This window comes from Chionomys nivalis, chromosome 12 (genome assembly GCF_950005125.1).
Source record: "Chionomys nivalis chromosome 12, mChiNiv1.1, whole genome shotgun sequence".
Lineage (NCBI taxonomy): Eukaryota > Metazoa > Chordata > Mammalia > Rodentia > Cricetidae > Chionomys > Chionomys nivalis.
The window spans coordinates 15,368,845-15,380,566 of record NC_080097.1 but is presented as its reverse complement, the minus strand read 5'-3'; the positions used below and the strand labels follow the sequence as shown (position 1 = coordinate 15,380,566).

General features: G+C 41.5%; 1 non-coding gene across 1 annotated transcript; it reads right to left on the bottom strand.

Moving 5' to 3' along the window:
* Positions 1-10,718: 10,718 nt before the first annotated feature.
* Positions 10,719-10,791, bottom strand: Trnak-cuu (transfer RNA lysine (anticodon CUU)). The gene has a single exon. It is a non-coding gene; the product is annotated as a tRNA-Lys (tRNA).
* Between the last annotated feature and the right edge of the window lie 931 nt (positions 10,792-11,722).

Below are 11,722 nucleotides of genomic sequence, written 5' to 3'. Positions count from 1 at the left end.
CTTTTCACTCACTCACTTTCTCTGTTTGTTTTCCTTAATCAGTGCCTGTCTGTGTCTATTGCTACTATTTTAAGTTGACCACACTTCTCAGAGGGGGTAAGACCTCCCTTGAGGAGTCAACAAAATCCGGCATACCAAGTTGATACAGGACCAAGGCCCTATCCCCTATATCAAGGCTGAGCAAGGTATCCTACCATAAGGAATGGGCTCCAAAAAGCCAGTTCATGCACCCAGGATAAGTCCGGGTCCCATTGCCAGGGCCCACACAACAAATCAAGTCACATAACTGTTATTCACACTCAGAGGGCCTCGTTAGTCCCATGCAGGTTCCCCAGTTGTCCTGAGCTCCCACTAGATTGGGTCAGCTGTCTTTGTGGCTGGTTTTCCCAATCATGATCTTGACCCCACCCCCCCCTTGCTCATATGATCCCTCCTCCCTCTTGTCAACTGAACTCCAGGAGCTCAGCCCAGTGCTTGGCTCTGTGGATCTCTGCATCTGCTTCCATCAGTTACTAGATTAAGGTTCTATGATGATAGGGTAGTCACTAATCGGATTATAGGGGAAGGCCTTTTCAGACATCCTCTCATTATGCCTAGGACTCTTAACTGGGGTCATCCTTGGGGATTCCTGGGAATTTCTCCAGCACCAGGTTTCTCCCTAACCCCATAATGGCTCCCTCTATCAAGATATCTCTTTCCTTGCTCTCCCACTCCATCCCTCCCCCAACTCCATCCTTCATGTTCTCAAGCCTCATCCTCTCCCTTCTACCCTCCCCCTGCCACCATTTACCTGGGAGATCTTAACTATTTCCCTTTCCTCTTAGGGTGACCCCCTTAGGGTCCTCCTTGTTGCCTAGCTTCTCAGGGGTTGTGGATTATAGCCTGGGTTATCCTTTGCTTTATGTCTAATATCCACTTATGAGTGAGTACATACCATATTTGTCATAGCCAGAACCTGGAAACAACCTGTATGTCCCTCAACCAAAGAATGGATAAAGAAAATATGATATATTTACACATTGGAATATTACTCAGTGGTTAAAAAAAAAAGAAAACCAATGACATCTTGAAATTTGCAGGCAAATGGATGGAACTAGAAGGAAAAAAAAAAAACAAAACATCCTGAGTAAGGAACCCAGACCCAGAAAGACAAACACGGTCTGTACTCAGCCCTGAAATTACAGTTGCACATGGACCACTGGGGATCCTTACACCACGAGCACCTGATCCACTGAGCCACCTCCCAACCTCAATGTTGGCCCATTGGTAACAATAAATATGTTAACCTAATGTGCAAGTTATTAATGCTGGGGAAAACTGAGGTGGAGTGAGTCTTTTGTACTAACATTATGATTTTTTCATAGACCCAAATGTCTCTAAAAGAGTCTTTTTTCTAAAGCAAATAAAGTAAAATTTCACTAAGGTCACAATTTATATATCGGATTTATCACTAACAGAACAGAACACCAGTGCATCTTCCACGTTGAAACCAAAACATGAAGGCTAGTGATGTATTTCAGTGGTGGAGTACCCGCCTAGCCTGAATGGGGCTCCAAATTCAACCTTCAGTCTTGCAAGGACAAACAAACAGAGCAAAGACAAGATCCACACCCATCGAAATAGCAAAGTAAAACAAAATTAACACCTTGCTTTTCTCTAAGAAGCTTTTGTTATTTTTCTAAAGTGATGTTCAACTTTGAGACTACAAATTAGCAAAACCTTCTCCCATTTGTAAATAACGACTTGCCAAAGAATGTGTCTTTGCATCCGGTAAATGAATGTGAAACTTTAGCATTCATTTGTGATGTGACAATTAGATATGTAATTATTTGGCAGGACCCATTTTCGTGTCTGTAAGCAAAAAATTAAATATGCAATATAATTCCAGGGCGAAGAGTTTTCAACATCGCTTATGAGTAGCCCTTCCTTCTCCACCATCCTTATAATTACGACAGATCATCAAAATTGAAGCTTGGCAAGCCGAAGATGGTAGCAGAGAAAATAAGAGCCCCGGGCTGACTCTGCAATATCTGGCAGAAGGCTTTGGAGAGAGAAGGAAGGAAGCAGTGGTCTCCCAGATGTCAGACTCGGGAAGGGAGCTGTATTCACTCAGGTGACACAAAGTGTGGAGTGTCCTATAACCTGGGTCAACTTATTCCAAAAAATCAAAGCTCACCACCGAGTCCTCAGAAGAGAACTCTGTATCCTGCTTACATCTGTCTCTTTGGCTTCTCTTTGCTTCGCACGGCTTTTATCACCACCTGGGGGGCAAGCCAAACAGGCAAGGGCGCCTTTCCCTCCACTAAGTCATTCATAAATTATGTGCTTTCTGAGTCAAGAAGACACTTATGATTTCAAATGATTGCTTGGCTTTTTCCCCAATAAAATTCAGTCATTTATTATATATTCCTTCTTCATCTCAAATACGATTTTAAAATATAAACTGATTTTTGTAATCCATGAACATCATCTTTTGTTTTATCTTCCTGTCTCTTCTTATATGTCAACCTGTCAGAAAACTTTTGTAGTTACTTTGAGCATGTTTCAACTTTAAATAAAAAAGAAGGTTGCAGTTCTAAATGCACAACACTTAGTTCTTTAATTAGTAGGCAAGACGTTTGCCAAGTGCACACTAATGTACCTTTAGATTGCATGTCAGACACTATCAGAGCACACCAAACTTTTCATGCTAAATGTTTTAAAAACAATTTCATTTCAAATGATTCAAAAAAATTTGTTTAGAAACTTAAAATTTTTCATTTGTTTAATTGTTGCCTAGATACTGTATATAGTTGGTATTTATTATGAACAAGTCATAAGTACAAATCAGTATGAATCAAAATGAATACATTGACTGTATGTATCTTTCTCCATTCATATGTTTGCCCACTGGTGTATACTTGGGCTGCATCCATTTCTGGGGCATTAGGAGTAATGCTAACAGGAACAGAGGTTGGTATCTCTCTAACATACCACCTTCTATTCCTCCAGATAGATACTAAGAAGTGGGACTGTTGGGTTCTATAGTCATCTTTTTAGAACTTTACTTCTTTTTATTGTTTGTTTTAAGATGGGATTATGGGGGTGCTGAGACCGTTTCCGCTCCCCAAAGGCTGGAATTTCCAGCATGCACCAACACGCTCAGCTTCAGTTATCAGTTTTTCAGGAACAACTATACTATTTCCAAAATATCTATAGTAATTTATATACCTGCTGACTGAATGCCATCAGGGTTCCCTTTCCTGCATCCTCACCAATATTTATTTATCTTGTCAGTAATTATGGCTACTGGGGCAGTGTGATGGCTCATTGTGGCTTTAATTGAATTTGCATTTTCCTGATGATTAATAGGCATTGTGCACTCCCATTTATCTGTCAATGTTCTCTATCTCTCTCTCCCCCTCTCTCTCTCCCTTCTGTCTCTTGGTTTCTTGAGACATGGTCTCATGTAGCACAGGCTAGCCTGAACTTGCTACACAGCCAAGGTCCCTTGTTTTGTTCTTGAGTTTGGGCACTGACTCTCTGTCAGATGTACCATTTGGAAATTTGCTAGTCCGTGGGCTGTCTCTCACTCTGTCTCCTTAGATGTGAGAGCCTTTGGTCTGTGGTGACCCTCATCCATCTGTTTCTGCTTCTGCTGTTTCTGGGGTCACACAAAATAACAAAATAAATAATAATAAAATATTGCCCAGACTAATAACATAAAGCTTTCTTCCTAGGGTTTGTTTGTTCATTCGTTCATTTGTTGTAGTATTTGCATAGCCTAGTGTCTTTCATTGAAGTTGCTAATTCATTTTGAAATGATTTCATATGTATTATTAGAAAGTGGTTCGATTCTAATCTTCTGCATGGGGCTATTCAGTTTTCAGTGTCATTAATAACAGCAACAATATGGAACCAACCTAGGTGTCTATCAACAGCAGAATATGTTTAAAAAAGCACAGTGCAGTTACATAAACATGGAAAGAGAAGTAAATTCTGTAATTTGGGAGATAGCATTATGAAAAGTGAAATATGCCAGTTACAGAAAGAAATACTTCCTAGCCCCATACATGGAATCCACAGAGGTTTTCCAGATAGAAAGAGCAGAGAGATGCTTCCCAGGGACTGCTAAGGAAGGGGAGGACCACGAAGAAAGGAAGATGCTGATCTCTGGATGCAAAGTTCCAGTTACGCTGGAAGAACAAGTTTTAGTACTCTGTGCCACTGCATACACGGTGGCTATCGGTCACAGTATATTGTGGGTTCACTATTTATTTCAAAGCTGCTGAGAGGGTGGGGCTTTATCCTCCTAACCACAAAAAGGTAAACCACGGAGGCAATAAACACCTAGCTTAAATGACTCTGTCTAGAACACATGAACAGATCAAAACATAAGAGTGTATCACATATGTATAAATAGCAGTTGTCCATTAAAAATTAAAACATAGAAATGAGAGAGATTGGGGAATCCCGCAATGTTGATGCAACTTCTAATTCTATGTCAGTGAAACTATTATGAAATACAAAAGTACTCAGAAAAGAAACCCTTAGCATCAAATACATTTAGGAAACCTGTGGTATTGTAGGTCCTTAACTAAGACACCCATTGGGAGATGTCAAGGCATCTCATATTGTACGTGAACAAAATCTGTGCTACCTTTGCTTTGCAGGAAGAAGAGGACACCCTGAGTGTGTTGTTGGCAGAGGCACAGCCATGTCAAGGAGCCCAGAGCCTTAGACCACCTTGGCATGGAAAAGCCTCCCCACTGGGAGACTCAGAGGAATGCTAAAGGCTTTCCCTGTTCCTTCTGGGGATGCTAATAATGTGTGCAGAAAATGTGTACCGCGGCTCTTTAAGAGCTGAAGACTGCTCCCCTGCAGAAAACGGTCCTACCAAGATAGCTAAGCTGTGTTTTTGATGCTGCTATATGCCACAAACTCCACCTCCTTTTTCAGCTGTGTGCAATAACACCTCTCTGTTCAACTCTAGATAATAAACACACTGAGTTCCTGGAGTGTTGAGGTTTCTCCATCAGAGTCCAATACAACTTGTCCTACCTGTTCCAACTCTACCCCACTCTGTGTATGTGTGTGTATATGTGTGCGCCTGCATGTGTCCATGCGTGCATGCATCTGTCTGTCTGTCTGTCTACCTTTTCTTTATTCCCCCACTGGCCCAGTCAGATCCAGTTCCCCCGAGGCCATGCAGGGACTCAACACTACTCTGTTAATGGACACCTAGAATGGTCCTGTGTCTCAGCTATTGCAAACAGTGCTTCAGTAAACATGGATGTGCAAGTGTCTCTGTGATGTTGACTTGGAGTCCTTTGGGCAAATACCCAAGGATCCTATGAGAGAGAGGAGAGATCATTAACCATACGGAGCTAATGCTTTATCTTTCTGACCCCATTTAACCTTGCTTATCTCCTAAAAGCTGGTCTCCAAACACACTCACACTGTGGATTAGGGCTCAAACCTATGAACTTTGAGAGTCTCCAGCAAAGGGATTTCTGCTGTCTTTTCCTTTGAAACACATTCTTATTTGCAGCATTAGTCAAAAGATGAGTAAACGCCAGTGATTTGGAGAACTAAGCAGCCTCATGGAGTTGGGAGCCTCCAGCTGCCACTTGAGGGACATTAAGCAGGCAGAAATCAAAGAGCGGGTGTCTTGAAGGAAAAGAAGCCTTCACATGCTATATCAGAGGTTTCCTACTCTAGTTCCTGATATGGTAAAATAACATTTTTAAGTCTCTATCTTCATCATAGATTAATAACATATTTGCTAAAAGCCATCAGCAATATTAATCATGAAATGCCAATAGTCTTTGTTCCTGAGCCAAAAATTTTTCTTTAACAATATTACTTTTCTAATTTAACATCTATTTTCCCTTGAGAAACAAGTGTGCTAGTTTTCATTTGCCTAGTTTTTATTATAAATGCTGACCTTACTTAATCAAGTACTGCAAAACATCTAGCTGAGATCTAAGAAGATGCTTTCAAAGTAGTCGAATAGCTGATTCTTTCTTCTTTGGAGCTCCTCTTCACATAGCCCTCTGAGCTGCTTGGATTTTGGGGGGGATGGGTGGGTCTGCTAACACCAGGCCAATTAATCTGATCGCTAAAGCAGTTAGTCAGTCAACATGCAGGGAGTTTTTACCGCAAGGACACACTTTCCAGGTGAGATGGGCCAGATTGGCGCAGGATTTCAACACGTTACTCAGAACAACAAGCAATTAAAAACTTGAATTTTTTGTTTCTGGAAATTTTTCACTTAATATATTTTTACTGAAACTAAGAAAAACAGAAATGTAATGAAGGAGGGCGTGTGGTAGTTTTCCTCAGTGACTTCCAGAGACAGGAGACCTGCTTGCCTTCTCTTGTTGTTAGAGCCTCGCTGAAGCTCAGGTGTGTGGGGAATCCACGTGCACTCCTCCTAATTTCCTAGAACCTTAAAACTGCTTTGAAAAAAATGGTTTCAAAAATAATCTTTGCAGATAAAATAAAGGAATACTTTTAAAAGGCTAATTAAAAATTTGAATAAAAATTTTAGCTGGGCGGTGGTGGCGCACGCCTTTAATCCCAGCACTCGGGAGGCAGAGGCTAGCGGATCTCTGTGAGTTCGAGGCCAGCCTGGTCTACAAGAACTAGTTCCAGGACAGGAACCAAAAGCTAAGGAGAAACCCTGTCTCGAAAATCAAAAAAAAAAAAAAAAAAAAAAAATTTTAACTGTAAAAACTGGGTTTTGGTGGCACACACCTTTGATCCCAGTACTCAAGAGACAGAGGCAAGAGGGTCTCTGAGTTCAAGGCCAGCCTGAACTATAGAGCAAGTTCCAGGCAGCCATGTCTACACACGGAGACCCTATGTTAAATAAATAAATAGATAAATAGATAAATAAATAAATAAATGAAATAAATAACAGTAGTATTTTCCTTAATTTCCTGATTTTGAAGAACACATCCCCAAAGCAGGTACCATATTTCCAATGTGGCTAAACTGTTTATAAACTGTTACAGCCAAATTTGGACACAGGCTTGATGCAAATATTAATCACCACTTTCACACCTTGTGGTTTTTGCTCAACATTATGTGTATGAGATTTTACATATATCTCTCATTCATTCATTTTAATGGTATATGGTGCAATACAATAATTTGACATTGTTTTTGAAGATTTCGCATTTGTGTGTTACTCTGTGTGTGTGTGTGTGTGTGTGTGGTTGCAAAGAGGCCAGAAGGGGTGTAAGATGCCCTCCTCTGTCACTTCATCATCTGTCCTTTTGAGGCAAGGACTCTTCCTGAAACTGGAGTTTGTGTTTTGTGGCAAAGCCTGAAGCCAGCAAGTCCTGCTGATTCTCTTGTATCTGCCCCTCTAAGGGCTCCAGACGCAGGCATCCACCAGAGGCCTGGTTTATTACAGGGTTGGTGCCATCTGAGCTCTACGCCTCTATGATTGTGAAGTGAGCAGCCTAACCACTGAGCCATCTCTCCGGCCCCTCATAGTCTCAATTTTTCATAATCTATTTAATGGGTTGCTTTAGTTGGCTTTCCCACTATTACTCATTACATCAACACCACTATGTACACTCCTGGACACGCGTTTATGTGTTCTACACAAACGGGTACAGTATAAAAATAAAACAAAACTCATTTTTTGCATGACAACTAAAATATTTTAATTGTAAAGTAAGAGTTGCGTTCTCAACGTGTGCAGTTAGCTGAAACTGTGGAAGTGAGGGTACAGGGGCCTACAGAGCAGCATCGCTGATTGACTTCCGAGAGCCAAGCTCTCTCCGCTGCTGCCCTCCACGTTGCAGCACAAGAAGGACTACCCCGAGAGGGACTTCAGGTTGGTGGTCACAGAAAGGCATGGTCAGGCACTGCCACCAGCATCTGAGGAGTCCTCTTCCTTCTCGAGCAAAATTATATCCCAAATTATATGCAGAAAAGAATTTTACTAGCAGCCAAAGTGTACCAAAATGAGTGTATTTAGACAGAGACACGTGTAGGAAGAAGACAGGATACCCCTCCCGGCAAGACAGGATTTCACTCTAAGTTAATGGCTGCCCCAGGTCTTCTAGGAGTTGTGTCTCGCTAATGTGGGCATGCAGACTGCTCTTTCTTCATGCAATAAGGAGAGAGCGTTCCATCTGGAACACTGCCTAGAAAGGATGCGCCTTTGTCCTGTGGACCTGGTAGACCACACTCTCTGAACTAGGCTCTTTGAATTCTTTCTTAACAAGTACATTTTTCCCACTGAATTCCCACCTCTCTCTCTCTCTCTCTCTCTCCCTCCCTCCCTCCCTCCTCTCTCTCTCTCTCTCTCTCTCTCTCTCTCTCTCTCTCTCTCTCTCTCTCTCTCTCTGTCTGAGTACATTCTCTTATATCTTCTTGGGTCACTCTTAATAGTCTAGGAAAATCATTCATTTATTATCTCGAATATCACCATAGAATATTCGTCCGGCGACGGATGGAGATAGAGACAGAGACCCTCATCAGAGGAACGGACTGAGCTCCCAAGGTCCAGTTGAAAGGCAGAAGGAGGAAGAAGACGAGCAAAGAAGTCAGGACCACGAGGGGTTGGTCCACCAACTGAGGCAGTGTGCCTGTTCTAATGGGAGCTCACCAAATCCAGCTGGACGGGGTCTGAATTAGCATGAGATCAAACCGGACTCTCCGATTGTGGCTGACAATGGGGGCTGACTGAGAAGTTATTGATAAAGGCACTGGGACTTGTTTTTACGGCATGTTCTGTCTTTTGGGGACCCTAGTCTATATGGATACAGCTCCCTAGGCCTGGATGTAGGAGAGAGGGTCTTGGCATTCCCACAGGGCAGGGTTCCCTGCCCTCTGTCAAGCAGGGTGGGAGAGGGAGGACGAGGGGGCGTTGGGGAGCGGGAGGGGATTGGGAGGAGGGAAGGAAGTGTAAATAATTGAATGGAAAAGTAAAAAGATGAGAAAAATGACTACAATGGAGAGAGTCAGGTCTCTGTATGATTATGCAATGGACGGTTTAAAATAAAACAGTTAAATGAAGTGTATAAAAAATTTTGGTATTTTTGATAAAACATAATACATTAGATTCTCTCACATTTTTAAGATCTCACCATATCTGAGGGCATATCATATTTCTCATTTTTCTTGGGTCTTTTGCCCTCTTATTTCTTGATGTAGTTTGTAAACATTTTAATAGCTTATTGATGATTTGAAAGAATGAATCTTGGATGTCAGCAAGATGTTTTTATCTTCCCACATATATCATATTTGGTTTGCTCTCACGTGGCAAATGCATGATTTCTTTGTTTTCTGCTCCTTTTTACTTTCATTTGTTTTCTTTTTTACCAAGTTCTTGAGATGAATTCTTTGCCCAATTTTTTTCGATCTTCTATCTCCTATTTGAGGCATCTAGATCCATAAAGTTTCTTAAGTACAGTGTTGGCTATATCCCACGAGCTTAGTACAGGAGCATTTGCTGTTTTCACTTCTAAATTATTTATAACTGCAACTTTTATTCCATCTTTAGAATGCTGTAGGATTTTTTTAAATTACATTTTGTTATCGCTATTATCATTTGCATTGTATAAAAATATTATGTTCACTAACATCACAATTTTGGGAAAAAATATTTTACTTTAATTTGTTTTATAATATATGTTAAATTTGTGTGATGTTCTATGTATTTTTGAACCCGTGTATGTGTTGTCACTACTTAAATATCTAATATATAAGTCATAATGATTATTATTCAGATATTGTATTTTCTTATTTTTGGATTTCATAATCTATTGATTTTTTAAATTTACATTTTTTTTGTCTTTACATTTTACTTTTTTCAATAAAATATCAGTGGTGTCAAAACGTTTCTTCGCCCTGACTCCCCAGGTTCCTCCTGTCCATTACCCAGAATCGGTATGGAAACTATATATATTCAATTCTTTGTTGTCTTGAGAAAATTCAGTTATAATGTGTTAGAACTAGTCATGAAATACCACAAAACTGAAGAAAAAGGGAATCAGGTGCCAGACTGGGCACAAGGCCACCTACTGGGAACCTACTGAGAAAGGTTTATCAGAACAGCCAACAACCTGTACTTGAAAAGTCACAACGTGGGTCAGAGGAAAAGACTTCTCTTGTGGTCAGGATACAAGAGGCAAGAATTCAGGCAAGACTATAACCCATTCCTCTCACACGGACATCAAAGACACTGGGTGTTCTACTGGAGCTGAGGGCGCTGGGTGCAGCTGTAAAGAATATAACCCATGCCTCTCGCACCGACATCGAAGACACTGGGCACTCTACTGGAGCTGAGGGCGCTGGGTGCAGCTGTAAAGAATATAACCTGATGGAGGTGGGTCATCTTTCTATCTGTTGTTTCATTGGTTAAGTAATAAAGAAACTGCCTTGGCCCCTTTGATAGGACAGAAAATTAGGTAGGCGGAGTAAACAGACAGAATGCTGGGAGAAAGAAGCCCAGTGAGGAGTCGCCATGATTCGCCCACCAGACACAGACGCAGGTTAAGATCTTTCTTGGTAAGCCAGCTCGTGGTACTACACAGAATATTAGAAATGGGTTAGATCAATATATAAGAGCTAGCCAATAAGAGGATGGAACTAATGGGCCAGGCAGTGTTCAAAAGAATACAGTTTCCGTGTAATTATTTTGGGGCATAAGCTAAACCATGTGGGCGGCTGGGTGCCGGAGACGCAGCCCTGCCGCTCTTATTACAACAGAGTGGCGCCCAACGTGGGGCTCGAACCCACGACCCTGAGATTAAGAGTCTCATGCTCTACCGACTGAGCTAGCCGGGCATAAACTGAATGCAAAGAACCCGCAGAGAGAGGACTGCTGAACTTGCCTAAAGGTGAGATGGTCTTTCGGGGTTCCTGACTCATAAAAGAGTCTGCAAGACATTCTGCAGGACACAGCAGATAGTGACTGAACTGTCTTTGAAATTTCCTGCTTCATGGAAATGTCTGCTGAACACTATGGGCCTGAAGGCCGAAGATGGATGCCCCAACGGTACAAAAGAACTTTGGGTGACTGTACAGGCAGCGAGATGTCTCTGTCATTTCTAGAGTTTTGGATCTCTTGTTTGCTTAGGTAATATTATATCCTTCTGGAGTCTTTGATGGAGTTGAAGAATGGTTAGTTATAGTTATAGTTTTCCTTAGTTATGATAAAGGATAAAATAGATATAAATATTATAACTAATTTTTGCTTGATAACTGTGTAATTTTACTATGTCAAAGTGAACGCCTTTCTTTTTTGTTTAAACAGAAAAAGGGGAAATGATGGAGGTGGGTCATCTTTCTATCTGTTGTTTCATTGGTTAAGTAATAAAGAAACTGCCTTGGCCCCTTTGATAGGACAGAAAATTAGGTAGGCGGAGTAAACAGACAGAATGCTGGGAGAAAGAAGCCCAGTGAGGAGTCGCCATGATTCGCCCACCAGACACAGACGCAGGTTAAGTTCTTTCTTGGTAAGCCAGCTCGTGGTACTACACAGAATATTAGAAATGGGTTAGATCAATATATAAGAGCTAGCCAATAAGAGGATGGAACTAATGGGCCAGGCAGTGTTCAAAAGAATACAGTTTCCGTGTAATTATTTTGGGGCATAAGCTAAACCATGTGGGCGGCTGGGTGCCGGAGACGCAGCCCTGCCGCTCTTATTACAACAATAACCCATGCCTCTCGCACCGACATCGAAGACACTGGGCACTCTACTGGAGCTGAGGGC